Source organism: Gorilla gorilla, chromosome 16, assembly GCF_029281585.2.
Source record: "Gorilla gorilla gorilla isolate KB3781 chromosome 16, NHGRI_mGorGor1-v2.1_pri, whole genome shotgun sequence".
Taxonomy (NCBI): Eukaryota; Metazoa; Chordata; class Mammalia; order Primates; family Hominidae; genus Gorilla; species Gorilla gorilla.
In genome coordinates, this window is record NC_073240.2 from 40,187,815 (window position 1) to 40,201,721 (window position 13,907).

General features: G+C 37.9%; 2 long non-coding RNA genes across 3 annotated transcripts in view; one reads left to right on the plus strand and one right to left on the minus strand.

Annotated features, from left to right (window-relative positions):
* The window catches only part of LOC129527089 (uncharacterized), an 84,257-nt gene that overhangs the window by 46,948 nt on the left and 23,402 nt on the right, over nucleotides 1-13,907 (minus strand). The gene's annotated exons all lie outside the window — the stretch shown is intronic.
* On the plus strand, nucleotides 6,159-10,123 carry LOC129527088 (uncharacterized). 2 transcript variants are annotated; one of them, XR_008671990.2, is made up of 3 exons: nucleotides 6,159-6,917; nucleotides 7,057-7,183; nucleotides 9,851-10,123. It is a non-coding gene; the product is annotated as an uncharacterized lncRNA (long non-coding RNA). The 2 variants fall into 2 exon arrangements; XR_008671989.2 differs by having other exon boundaries at nucleotides 6,161-6,917; nucleotides 9,815-10,123.

Sequence of the window (13,907 nt, forward strand, 5' to 3'; positions counted from 1 at the left end):
TCTTCTGAAGTGCATACGGAACATTCCACAGAAATATATGATGTGCTAGGCCATAAAATAAGCCACAATAGATATTAAAAGACTGAAATCATGTAAATTAGGCTCTATGCCCACAGATTTAGAAATCAATAACTAAAAGAAATGTGGGGAATACACAAATATGTGGAAATTAAGTAACACATTCATAAATAACCAATAGGTCAAGGGAAAAAATATCACAAGGAAAATCAGAAGATACTTGAGATGAATGAAAATAAAAATACAGCATACAAAAAAACCATGGGAGGAAGTTAAAGCAGCATTAGAGCTAAATTTATAGCAATAAATGCTTATTTCTTTAAAAAATATCTCTAATAATCTAACCTTTCAATTTATGAAACTAGAAAAGAACAAATGAAACTGAAAGCAAGCAAAAAGGAGAAAATAATAAAATTTCAGTAGAAATAAATGAAATAAAGAATAAAATACATAAAGCAACAGTTGGTTCTTGAACAATATTGACATATCTTTAGCGAAACTTTAGCAATAAAGAAGGAGGACTCAAATTACTCACATCAGGCAAGAAAGAAGAAACTTGACTACTAACTTTACAGATAAAAAGAATTCAAGGGGGATAAAACGTAAAAAAAAAAACACCTCTATTGCTAACAAATTAAATAAACTATATGATATGGACAAAGCCCTAGAAAGACACAAATTATTGAAACTAACTCAAGAAATAGAAAATCTAAATAGACCTATAACAGGTAAAAAGATTGAATTAGTAAATAAAAACTTCCCACAAAGAAAGATTCAGGCCTAGATGGCTTCCACTGGTAAATTCTCCCAAATATTTAAAGAAGAATTAATACCAATTGTTTATAAACTCTATTAGAAAATAGAAGAAAGGGGAACTCATTCTATGAGTTCACTATTACCCTGATACCAACGCCAGACAAAGGCATGAGAATAAGAAAACTGCACACCTTTATGCATCCCTATCCTTTATGAATATAGATGCAAAACTCCAAGATGAATCCTGAAACAAATAAAAAATTATACCACAACTAAGAAAGATTTCTTCCAAGAATTCAAGATTGGTTTAACATCTGAAAATCAATTTATATAATATGCCACAACAATAAAGAAAAAAATCACAATTACTTCAATAGATGCATAAAAAAATGGATAAACTCCAACACTCATGATTAAACAAAAAAAGAAGAAAACGCTTGAACTAGGAACAAAAGTTAACTTCCTCAAACTATCAGAAACTTACAGCTAACATCATACTAAATTGTAAAGAATCAAATGGTCTTCTTTCATTCTCAGATGTGAAAATCTTCTATGTAGAAAATCCCAAGGTATCGACAAAAAACAAAAAATAAAGCTATTAGAACTAATAAATGGGTTCAGCAAGTTTGCTGGATACAAGATCAGTATAGAAAAATCGATTGCATTTCTATATATTAACAATGAAAAACCAAAATAAAATTAAGAAAATTCTATTTATAAATAACATCAAAGGGAATAAAATTTTTAGGAATAGATTTAACAATGTAAGTATAAAATGTATATGCTAAAAACTACAAAACACTGTTGAGTGATACTGAAGATTAAAATAAATGGAAAGATACACCATGCTTATGAATTGGAGGATTTAATATCGTTAAGATGGCAATACTTCCCATATTAATGTACAAACTTAATGCAATTCTTAACAAAATTCTGCTGGTATTTTTACAGAAATTCACAAGGTGACCCTAACATGTATATAAAAACGCAAGGGATCCAGAATCACTATAACAATCTTGAAAAAGAATAACAAAGTTGATGGATTCACACTTCCCAATTCCAGAACATACTACAAAGCGACAGTAATCATAATGGTGTGGTACTGGTATAAGGATAAACATATTAATCAACAGAATAAAGAGTCCAGTAAATCCTCACATTTATGTTCAATCGATTTTCAGTAAATAGGCAAGACAATTCAGTGGGCAAAAATAATCTTTAACAAATAGTGCTGGACAACTGAATATCACATGCAAAAGAATGAATTTGCACCCTGACTTCATAATACACACAAATTAACTCAAAGTATATTATAGATCTAAATGTAAGTGCTAAATTACAAAACCCTTTTCAAAACAACTACAAAATTCAATCTTCATAATCTTGGATTAGGGAATGACTCTTCAAATTAGACACCTAAAGCACAGGTGATAAAAGATGGCTAGGTTGGACTTCATCAAAATCAAAAACTTTTCTGCTTCAAGGGATATTATTAAGAAAGTAAAAAGACAACCCCACAGATTGAGAGAAAAATTTTGAAAACTGTATATTTAATAAGGAAATTACACCCAAAATATATAGAGAACTCTTACAACTCAATAAAGACAAACAGCCCATTTTTTTCCATGAGCAAATGATTTCAATAGAAATTTCTCCAAAGAAGACATATGAATGGCCAACCAATAAGCACATGAAAAGATGTCAATATCAATAGCTATCAGGGAAATGCAAATCAAAATCACAAAGAAACCAGGGCAGAGTGCCAGATGCTCCATACCTTGAAAAGGTTGGAGGAAACTTGAAAGATCAGATGACATTTTTAGTGTAATCTACAAGTCACTCTTCAAATGACTTGAAGATGATTACCTGAATATATACAATAAAAGTTGGAAATATTCATAGATAATATAACATTGAGACAAAAAAGGCCTAGAAAGAATGCAATGTCAAGATATGTATCATCAATTCCTGTATGCTACAGTTAAATTTTGTTCTGAGTTTTCTGGTGCCAAGAAAATAGGAAAGGGGTGGGCAATACAGTAAGATACAAAGAAAGCTTTTATTTCATGACACTTAATTCTAAAAGAATAATCAGGTGATATGAAGCCAATTTCTACAGATACGGTCTCTGTCCTCCAAGAGCTCATAACTCAGAGAAAAATAAATATGCAAATGATTAAAATCAGTGAGGTAACTGCTATGAAGGACGTATGTACAAGCTATACTGGAGGCATAAGAGAGAGAGTTACCATTCAGATGAGGTGGACTCATGCTCTGATGTGGTAACATATGAGGTAGGTTGGGTAGGAAGGTAAGGCCAGTAGAGGGTTGGAGAACATTCCAAGCATCTGCAGAGATTAAAATTACCTAAGACATTTGAGAAATTGCAAGTGGTCTGATATGGCTGCAGTACTGGATGTGAAGATAAAATTAATGATAGCTGAGGGTGGCAGGAAAGCTGGGATCTTGCCATGTATAGCCTTATATGTCATGCCAAGGACTTTGGACTTTAACCTGAAGGCAAGGGGAACCATTGACTGGCAAGCCCTGAGTAGAGAGTCTAGGCCTTATAATGGGAAGTTAGTTTCCAGAGATAACCTAAAGAATTCCTGCCTTTAGGTTTAATTCCAAAAGGGTAGTAATCCACAACCTAGCACTCCATAACAGTGATTTGTATTGGAATTACTCTCCGAATTGGAAGATATGGTTAATCTGGGATTATAGGACGTGTAAGCTCAAAGTAATTTCCATTGTAACTCGTATAGCTTTCTACTCAGCCCATGACATTCCTACCTGGTTCCAGTTCTTGCAATTCAAAGAGATCAGGTCAATGTCAGTGTTAACATGTGGGTATGAAAACAGCAAGTACCCACATATGAATTGGAACTGGGCTCACTGAAGAAAGCATGTAATTGGAGTGGGAATAAAAGCATCCAACTATTATACTTGTGTGTGTACACACACACATTAGATATACTGATACAGATATAGATAGATGCCAGGTGTGCTGGTCACTTTGCGAATCTCATCACACTTTACCTTCATGACAATCCAGAAAGGTAAGTACTAATCCCACTTCACAGATCAAGACTATTCTTACTTACAGAAGTTAACAGTGCTCTCTCACTGGCTGGATTGGCATGGATGCCTATTTTTGATAGTATTTCTAATCCTTACCACTGAAAGCATTGGAATGACACTTCATGTATTTTTTTCAGTAGAGAAGTAATAGAAACTATTCCCCTTAAATGGCAGATGTGATATCTCAAGCACAAAAGCTTGGGTGACTCACTCAAGTCAATAACAACTGTAGGACAGGAGCATTTCCAGTTGGCCCTGTATTCCTTCTACTTAGTCTTTTTTGTTCTCATGTAAATACAAAGTCATAAATTTGTGGGGGTTCATATTGGCTTTGTTCCTTTTCCCATCTAGTTACCACAAGAGACCCTTTCACTCTCCCTAGTGACACCATTCAACCTCTACATAACCCTAAAACAAATACCCACTTCACTACCATATCACATGGCCAGACCAGTGGTCTTTTCCTTTAATGTTACATAGAATAATATTATTTCTCCATCAATTAACTCTGATTGGAATCATGATTATCACTAGTTTTATTCTTCAGGCTTGATAGAGTACCAGCTATGTCCAACAAATGTAACAACAGTGGCTTCCAGCCAAGTGCAACTGAGGTTTTTACAAGAATAGATACTTCGTGTATTCTAATGACAAAAGCACATAAATGAGGACTAATATTCTGTCTGTGGCAGAGAGAAAATCCTCTTGACTTTGAAGAGGTTCAAAGGCTCACACACACAGAAAACTGAGTGCTCTGTCATGCTATCTGGATCAAGGGACTCCCCCAAGGGGCCGGCATCCCAGCCTTAGAAAGATGTCTGGGCCCTCATCACTGAGGCCTTTGAAACCTTGTACCAGAAACCCCCGGGGGTGCCTCTCCAGCCTGCTCCCCTGGAACTTCTCAGGTACCCATGACACAGCCAGATAACCAGCCAGTTGTCACCTACCATCTAGGACAGTCTCTTACTCCTACCTGTCCACGCATGCTCACTAAACTTGCCCTGCAGCAGGAGTATGAATGACTCTTTATTAAAATAGACAGGAAAAACAATAGTGTCTCATCTCACACCTGCACTAGGAAAAAATCCTCTGTCTTCCTCTCTCCCTTCTGGGCCCATTCCCTCCAAGTCATCTCAGAGCTGCTGCCAGCAGCATGTAAAATGTGAATCTGACTTTTTGACCCATCTGACTAAAAACTGAAGTTGGAGCACCTCTGGCAGCAGATTGAAGTCCAAACCCCTTCAAAAAGTGTTCAAGGGCCTTCACAACCTGATTTCAACAATATCCTGAACAGTTTTCCCATACACTGGAGCTCTGGCCTTCCCAGGTAACTCACTGCCCCCTGAAGATGTTGTACATTTTCATTATATATGATTTTTGTTACTATTCAATTTATCTAGAATACATCACATCCCCTATCTCACCTCACTCACCTGACAAACTCCCAATCATTCTTTGAGAACCAGCTAAAATGTTCTCACCCCTCTAATGCTTTCCCTGACCATCCCAGGCCAAATTAACCAGTCCTTCCTCTGTGACTCTGTCTATTGCACTTATACTGATTTTCCCAGCTCAACAGATGACAGAGCCAAGACTCAAACCCTGGCCTTCTGACTCCAAGTTCTAAGGTCTTTACTTAACCCCTTGCCTACTGTGCAATATTACGAATGGAATCATGCGTCAATTCTGAATCCTCAGTGGCAGGCCAATTGTGGGTAGTCAGTAAACTTACAGTGGATGAATGAATGAACAACAACCTGAAGGAACCTTCTACTATCCCCACCCACCCCCCACCACACACACACACACACACACACACACACACACACACACACACACAGTTTATTCTTCAAACTGGAATTTGTAAAGGCAGCTTGGTTTCCCAGATGCATCCAACTCATCAGGTACTACAAATTCTGTAACCAGGCCCCAACTTAGAGATACTACAACTATGCGTCATGTAATCATGTAGGTCCTCCAGTGATACTCATCTTGCTCATTTGGCCATGGATAAAGGAGAAAAGAGAGAGAAGTTCCCTTTCAGCACCCTAACACATCTTTTAATACAGCCTCTAAGCCTTTGAGTCCTCCAGGAGCCAGCAGCCAAGTCCAAACTAAAAGCATCACATGTTGTTTTGGAGAAAGAAGCCAGGGTGTCCACAGTAATATAAATACAGAGACAGATAGGACGAGCAGGCCCTATGGAGAGAGGCCAAGCCTGAGAAAGTCAAAGGGCTTTGAGCTCTGAATCTATGCTCTGTCAAAGAAAAAAAAAAAAGTAGAAGATAAAAGAGAAAGAATAAACAAACTTCTTCATTTTTACTTTTCACAAAAAAAATCTCTTCTGGAAGCAGCAAATAAAATCTTCCCAAATCACTGGGTGCTGAGTAGAGTGTTAAGACACTAGCCCTTGAAGGAAGAATGAATAAGCAATTCAAAGTGGGCTTTTCTGCCCTAGGCTAAATCTGAAATCATCCATTTTGCCAGCAGTATTCTGTCTGCCAACCTACCTGCAAAGAAAGGGGCCATTTAAAACTTCACATCCACCCGAGATGGCTGTTGTACAAAACACACACTCACAGGCTCCCCTCAAAGCCTAGTAAGGAAGAAGGAAGAAGGAAAAAGCAAAGGAAATATCTGGCAGCTCCTAGACTTTAGGAATTCCACAAACAAAGCCATTGCCAACATCTATTTGACAGGATGTATAGAGAGTTCATAAAGTAAGTGTTTATAGAAATTCCAAAATGTTTAAAACTATCTCTTGATTTTTGAAGGTCACTGTAATCTAGTCTATTGGAGAATGCTATTGTAGAGTCTTTGGCTATTGTTACTTATACCTGCATATATGAAATCACCACTCCTAAAAACCACGAATTAGAAGGCTGATTTGTTTAAAGCAATACTGTTGTCCACGATGGAAGAAGGATGCTAACTCACAGAGAGAATGATGCTGCCTGTGGAACAGAGTCGGAGCTGGCTTTTATGGAACCTATTGTCACTTTGATTATACACTGTCTAGGACAGGACTGAGGCCCACATAACACCAAGCATACCACAAATACGTAAGTTCGCTGTTGAGTTTGTTTCTTTTTATTGTTTAAGAAAAAAGAATGCTGGGGCTTGACTTGTTCTTTTACACCCAGAACACACTACACATCAGAGATGTGCTGACACCCTGCTTTTTCTTTTTTATGTAACAAGAAAAAGTGGCATACAGGGAAAAAGAGGTCAAATTAAACATCAAGGTAGCTAAAAGGAAAATTGTGTCCGCTGCTCTAATATCACAACGCCAAGGAGAACTGCAGACATTTGTCCTCGAGTTTCTCAGGTTGGTAGGCAGAAATTACATTATTTTCCTGAATATTCCTACTGTAAACTAGTCATGGTACTTCCTGCTGGGAGTGCAAAGATGAATAAGAAATGCCTTCTAATCTTAAGGGATTCATTAGGTAAAGTTCATCCAGGTGACCAACTACTGCCCTCATTTTGGCCCCAAGGATTCCTGCCTTCTGTGCATCTTTCTCCACCCTTACATGACTTGATCTGGCATCACCTTGTTAATGCTTCCTTGGATCTATAAACCTGACAATGACCTCTCACCTCTCCCAAGAGGATTTGCATAAATCCAAACACCTATAGGTGGATGTCTTCCCATTGCTTCAAGCATGAACTAAGCCAGGTACCTTCCTTTGTCAGACTTCCACCCATCCAAATGGGCTTCCTTCCAAGTGGCTCCCTTCCCTGCCATACCAGCTCCACTCTTTCAGTCTCCTACTTTTTACTCCTACTTCTCCTTCAGCCTTTTATTTCTATCTTGTCACCAAGTCTTAGCATCTGTCCCATCAGCGATTTTTAGGTCTATTTCAACTTAGATCTATGCCTCACTAACTCACAAAAGAAGAAACTGGCATCTTTGTCCCTTCCAACTCATTTTGCAAGATATGTTTTTCTAACTTTGCAAGGTATGTTTTTCTAAAAGCATTCATCATTATTTTCCTGTTGATGAAACTTGATGGATCTCTCTTTTCTCTGTCTTGTCAAACACACACCCTTTCAAAACCCTCTACAGCCTAACCTTTCTCTGGCTATACAATGGTATTTCAACCAATCTCTATCATCCTAGTCTATTCCAATCAGGCTGTTACCATCTCAATGCCTTTGTTCAAACTGTCCTCCACCTCATCAAATCATTGTCCAGGAACATGATTCATTCAGTCAAGTATTCAGCAAGCATCCAATGGACAAGACACACTATACTGGACACCAGGACACAACAGAAAGCACGACAGGCCCATTTCTTGCCCTCAAGAGTCTTATATCTAGTGCTGCAACAATTAGCCCATCTCCCAAGAAAAACTTTGATCTTTTCCTCATGCTTTATATTTTGAAAACCTTGGTGGAGAAAAAGTTTCTTTTAAAAAAAGAAAAACATTTCTTAACAAGCAAAAGCAATTAAAGTAATGTATTTAAATTTAATGTAAAGTATGTAAATTGAATGAATATTTATGTAAATATGCATGTAAATTTAAAACATTTTCTAATCTGGTTGGAAATGGATTTCCAAAAATAAGTAATAGAAAAGAAACAATAGAATGTTAAACTCCTTTATAGCGTCATCATCCGCCTCCCCCAGGAAGCTTTATAAAACAAAATTATTTTTAAAATTCACCCATTACGGAATTTTCCTTCTTTAAATATCTATGGTCCTTAGTCCAGTGCTTAGTTATACTCTTTTGTTTTGTGTATGATCCCTTTTGCCCTGTGGACACATACGCTCTAAATAGAGACACACAGCTTGGCTCTGTGCTTGTTGTGTAGCCCTGACAATAATAAAGCAACGAGTGAGCTTCACAAATATGCCACAGTGGATATTACGCTCACATGTAAAAACAGACCTGTATAATTTAAAACTCAACCTCAGTAACCCAAAAACCCAGTATAGCAGGCTTGAACTTCAACATCCATCAACATTTTCAACTAGAAGAAAATCAGACCCTGTTGAGCCTTCTCGTCAGCCTTTCCTGCCTACAGCCAAGAGGATGACAGGCAAAAAGAACGGGGTGGAAAAGCAAAGGGCAATTCACATGTGAACTAGATTATAGAGCCATTTGTTTCTACCTCTAAATTTTTATCATGCAGGCCTCAAATAAACTTGTCACCAGACATCATGTGGGCTTTTGGACCTAAAACCTCTAGAAGTTTTTGACATGACTCTTAGTTTCTGACACAACTATTTTTAGTGAAATAACATTGCCTCTGCTTCTGTGACATTTCCCAGAACAACAGTTAATCTGAAATCAGACAGAGGGAATTTTATTTTGATCTAAACTTTCGCTCAATGAGAGAGTCAGGGAAAGCCATATCCTGTGTGTTCAAGTCCCATAATAAAAGCTGCGTAATTTAAATGGAGTCAGGTCACACTCTGTTCTTCCTTGAGTCAGCTGCTCACCTAGATTGGAAAATAGGGACCAAAAAAGATAAACTGGCTTGGTTCCTAACTGCTAATGTGGTCTCTAGGAACTGAAAAACCACATGATCCACCCTAACTGAAGCAGAAGATTACAAAAAGCAGGTCCCACCTTGACCATTGCCTCTGTTTCTAATCCTTTCCCAAAGCTGCCAAGTGCATCCTGGAAGGGCCACATAAACTCTCTAAGCGAAAGTCAAAATAGAATGGAAAATTCTGGGAACTCTGACTATGCAACACCTTGTTGTCATTCAAAGTTTTCTCTTTAAAAAAAAATTTTATTGCTGCTGTTTAGTCATTTGTATACCTCTACTGTTACAACTAGCATGTTTGTCCACTGTTGAGTAAGCCATAGTGCAAACACAGTTTCAAACACCTCACCAACAGTCCAAAATGTTAATCTTGGGGCTTAACAAATGTTAACTACAACCTGGAGATATAGTTCCAATATCCGTATAATTAAATAGTAAAATTATTATGCTCTTTCCCCAGGCATGTCTGCACTATTGTTTCTAAATGTATCCACAGGTTGCCAGTAATGATGTTTCTGGTGATCTGGCTCAGAAGGCTGAGCTGATGAGTGATCACTTAGAAATACTGAATCAGGCAATGGAAATTCTGAATCGGTGGGCTGTAGAGAACGAACTGAGGGCGAGATGACTCGGGGCCGGAGGGCTATTATGGACTATGGACAAGCTGAAGGCATGGGAAGCCTGACCAGTAGAAACAGGAAAATGAACTTGGTGCACAGAGAAAAGCAGGGACGTCATGAACGAAAGACCACAGACCCTCTGTTCTAGTCCATGGGGCCAGGCTGTGCTCCACTGCCTACTCTTGGATTCCCCAAAGAATGCTTTATGTCCTTATAATAAATCCACCTTTCCATGGACAAAAATGAGTGTGTCTCTGTGTCTTCAAACCTGAGAGCTAAAACCAAAAAACATAACTTATGATGCTGTAGAAGAAACTTCTACCCCTTTGTACGCATGGAGATGTTTCCCAAATCTACACAATGATAGAAATAACTTGCTGCGTTAAAAAGTATAGATTGTCAGGCTCCTCCTCTGTAGATTGAGTCCAAAGTTCTGACTTGGGCCCTGACAAGATGTTTGTATTCTTATATTCAGGCAAGTTTGGGCCAAATTCATTGAAGTGAATTCTGAGATCCTTTCAATTGCAAAGTCAACAAATATAAACTAATCATTCCTCTACACATAGGAGTAGCTTAAGTGCACAGATGTAGAATCAAAGACCTATTTCTTGTCCTCAAAAAATAAAAAAAACCTTTTTTCCGGAATATACTAGACTAGGCCAATCAATAAAGTCTTTAGAAATTGAGGAACAAAGCTGAAATGTGTGTGTGTGCATCTGTGTGTGTTTGTCGATCTAATTTTAGAGATTAGCACTCAAAAAACATTTGAACTATGTCTACATTATACATCACTGAATCCATATAACCTGTAAACATGTGGGCTCTACCTCCCCAGTACACAGAGCTGAACATTACATAGTTTATTTTATAGGGAGCGGTGTAGTCTATTTGAAAAAGACCAAGAAAAAAACACTGCAAATATGGTCAGAAAAAGGATTTGAAAGTGAAGATTCCATGACAGTAGTGCAGAGCTTAATTAGCTAATTAATGTGAACTTTGCAAAGTTGCTATGAAAATACTAAATTTGAATTTCAGAGACAGTGTGACCCAAATTCACAAGAAATGCCTTATGGGATTTTGGAGGAATAGACATAAGTTTCAGCTTGATTGCTTTGCCTCAGCTTCTAGTTCTCATAAAAGCTATAAATAATTCCATGATTTCTACTTAGAGAGCTCTCTCTCTTCTGACACTAACTTAACCTCCTACTTAGAAGATAAACCTTCAACTCCCAGAAACTCAGAGATAGGCAATGTTCCAACACAGTAAGAGCTTACTACTTGAGCCAGATATGGGCTTAAATCCATCAGTTCTTTAGTCCTATTAATTGTGTGACTGACCTTGGTGGGCAAGTTCCATTTCCTCTGAGTGTCAGTTTTTTCATCTATAAAATGAGATTAAAACCAGCTACCTCTTAGAAGCACTGTGAGAATTAAATCAGATAATATATGGACAGCACTTAACAAAGCATCTGGCACATAATCAAACCTTAATAAATGGTGGCCATATGCATATTTAGAAGATTGTTCTGGAAGGGCCCGTGGTGATCAATCAACCCAACCTTCACATTGTGCAGATGAAGAAGCTGAGGCACTAGGACAATCAATTGCCAACTACACCGATGGGCAAAATCTGGGAAAGAGCCCAGTCTTGGGCTGTCCAGTTAGTGTTCTAAAAAAACCATTCAATTATATTTGTTTGACACCACCTTAACTCCAACAGAAAGTGAATTATAATTACATTCTTTTAAGGTATTCCCTGGAAATTGATTGGAGCTTGTCACATTTTTGCAGAAACCTTTTTTCAGAATATTCTCAGCTTTACATGTCGGGAACAGGACTGCAGATAAATTCTGTGAAAATCCTTGCTTTTTGTAAATTAAATCTGCTTTTAAAAAACCAGGCTAAAAATAACATTTAAATGCAGGGTGACAGGAAAGAGAACTGACTTGGTGGTGGGGTTGGTAGTTACTTGAGTCAATGTGGTCAGAGGAGAGCTTACTAGAAAAGTGATGCTTGGGCTGAGGTCTTCATGATGTGAAGGAAGCAGCCAAGCAAACACATGGGTAGATGGAAGTGCAAGTGCAAAGTCTCTGAGGTTAGAAGAGCATGGTGCACTCCAAGCGTTGGAAAGTATTCCAGCGTGACCAGATGATACTGGAAAACAGAGGAAAGTGGTTGGTGGGTGTGGTCCAATGCCACTATAATGTATGAAAACAGTTTGACATAGTGGTCACTCATATCTATGTTGAATAAACAACAGCTACCATTAAGTATACCTTTGGAGGTCTAAACCAGTATTTGTAAATCAGACACTACTCCCAGAAGACAACAGGCCCTCAATAAAGGGTAGTTATTGTTATTAGACAATAAAAGTAATTAGGGTAAAATTTTAACACAGTGGTTGGCATATAGTAAGGATTCAAAAGCACTTTTTTTTAAAAAAGGCAAAGTATCATTATTAAAATAATAATGTAAGACATTAACGTAGCAAAGGTTTAACAGATATTTATGCATTTGTTAAATGAACAAGCACTCAACATAGTACCCAGTAGACGGAGCAGCGGAAAATCTAAGTATTATCTGGCCTATCTCTTACAATTAGTGTTTCTATAGTGGTAAAAAGTTTTGTTTTGTTTTGTTTTGTTTTGGAGAAATAGTAGCTACTATCTAATAAGGAATTATGAGCGGTAGGGCCAGAATATGAACTGAATGTGATACGAATAAAGTTTGTGCTTTTTATTTCATGCTGATGGCTAAATCTAACATTTCATTTCTTTTTTCAATTTTTAGAATTTTTATTCTTTGAGAGTTTTTTAATACAAATGTATGGGATACATGTGAAATTTTGTTACATGTATATAATGTGCAGTGATCAAGTCAGGGTATTTAGGGTGTCCATCTCCCAAGTACAACACATTTTTGTTTAACTATAGTAGTCACCCTACTCTGTTATTAAACATCGAATTTGTTCCTTCTATCTAGCTGTATGTTTGCACCCTTTAACCCACTTTTCTTCATCCTCCCCCAACCCTCACACCCACCCTTCCCAGTATCCGTTCTCTATCTTTCCACTCTCAACCTCCATATGACCAGATTTTTTAGTGAGAATATGTGATGTTGGTCTTTTTGCACCTGGCTTATTCCACTTAATGACCTCCAGTTCCATCCAAGTTGATGAAAATAACATGGTTTCATTAGTCATCCACCCTTCATTCTTTATTAATTGGGAAACATTGCTGGCAAATCACTACACTGGACCCCATTCTTCAAGACACACCTCAGCTAAGCTATTTACTCTTTGCTATTGCTGGTGGAATAGCCACGAAGTGCTACCCCACGATCTGTCACCTCTCTTAATGTTCACAACTTTTGAAGGCAGGTATTATTGCCACGTGTTATACATGAGGAAGCCAGCACCCAAAGACATGAAATAACTTGCCTGGAATCACACAATTAGTGTGTGACAGGGCAAGAATTTGAGGCTGAGCCTCTTGTCTGCTCCAGGTCAACACCCTGAAAGCCTCTGTGTGGCACAAAGAGGCTCCTAAGGCACCAGCCTCCTATTTCTCACCCAGGAGCCCAGCTGCCAGAGACCACACAGCAAGAGAGAAAGCCTGCTCCTTCCGGTGCAATCAGAAGACAAACCCAGCACATTTTCAAATTCCACACTGCATGGTGAAAATATTTTCATGACTTTAGCCCTACAGTATTTCAAGGACTCCCCTTCCTCTGCAGAAAACATAGATGCTGAAATTCCAAATGCCTCCCTCAAGAGAAAATAAACCTCTTGTTCTTGTTTCTTCCAAAAGAAGCTCCATTTCTTTTGGGAGAAAAGAATCAATCTCTTATCATCAAAAGAATGGATTTAACCAATATTCTTTGCCTTTTTCAGGTTTTCTTTTGCTTGGGCTCTCTCCCAACCAAAAGCCACAG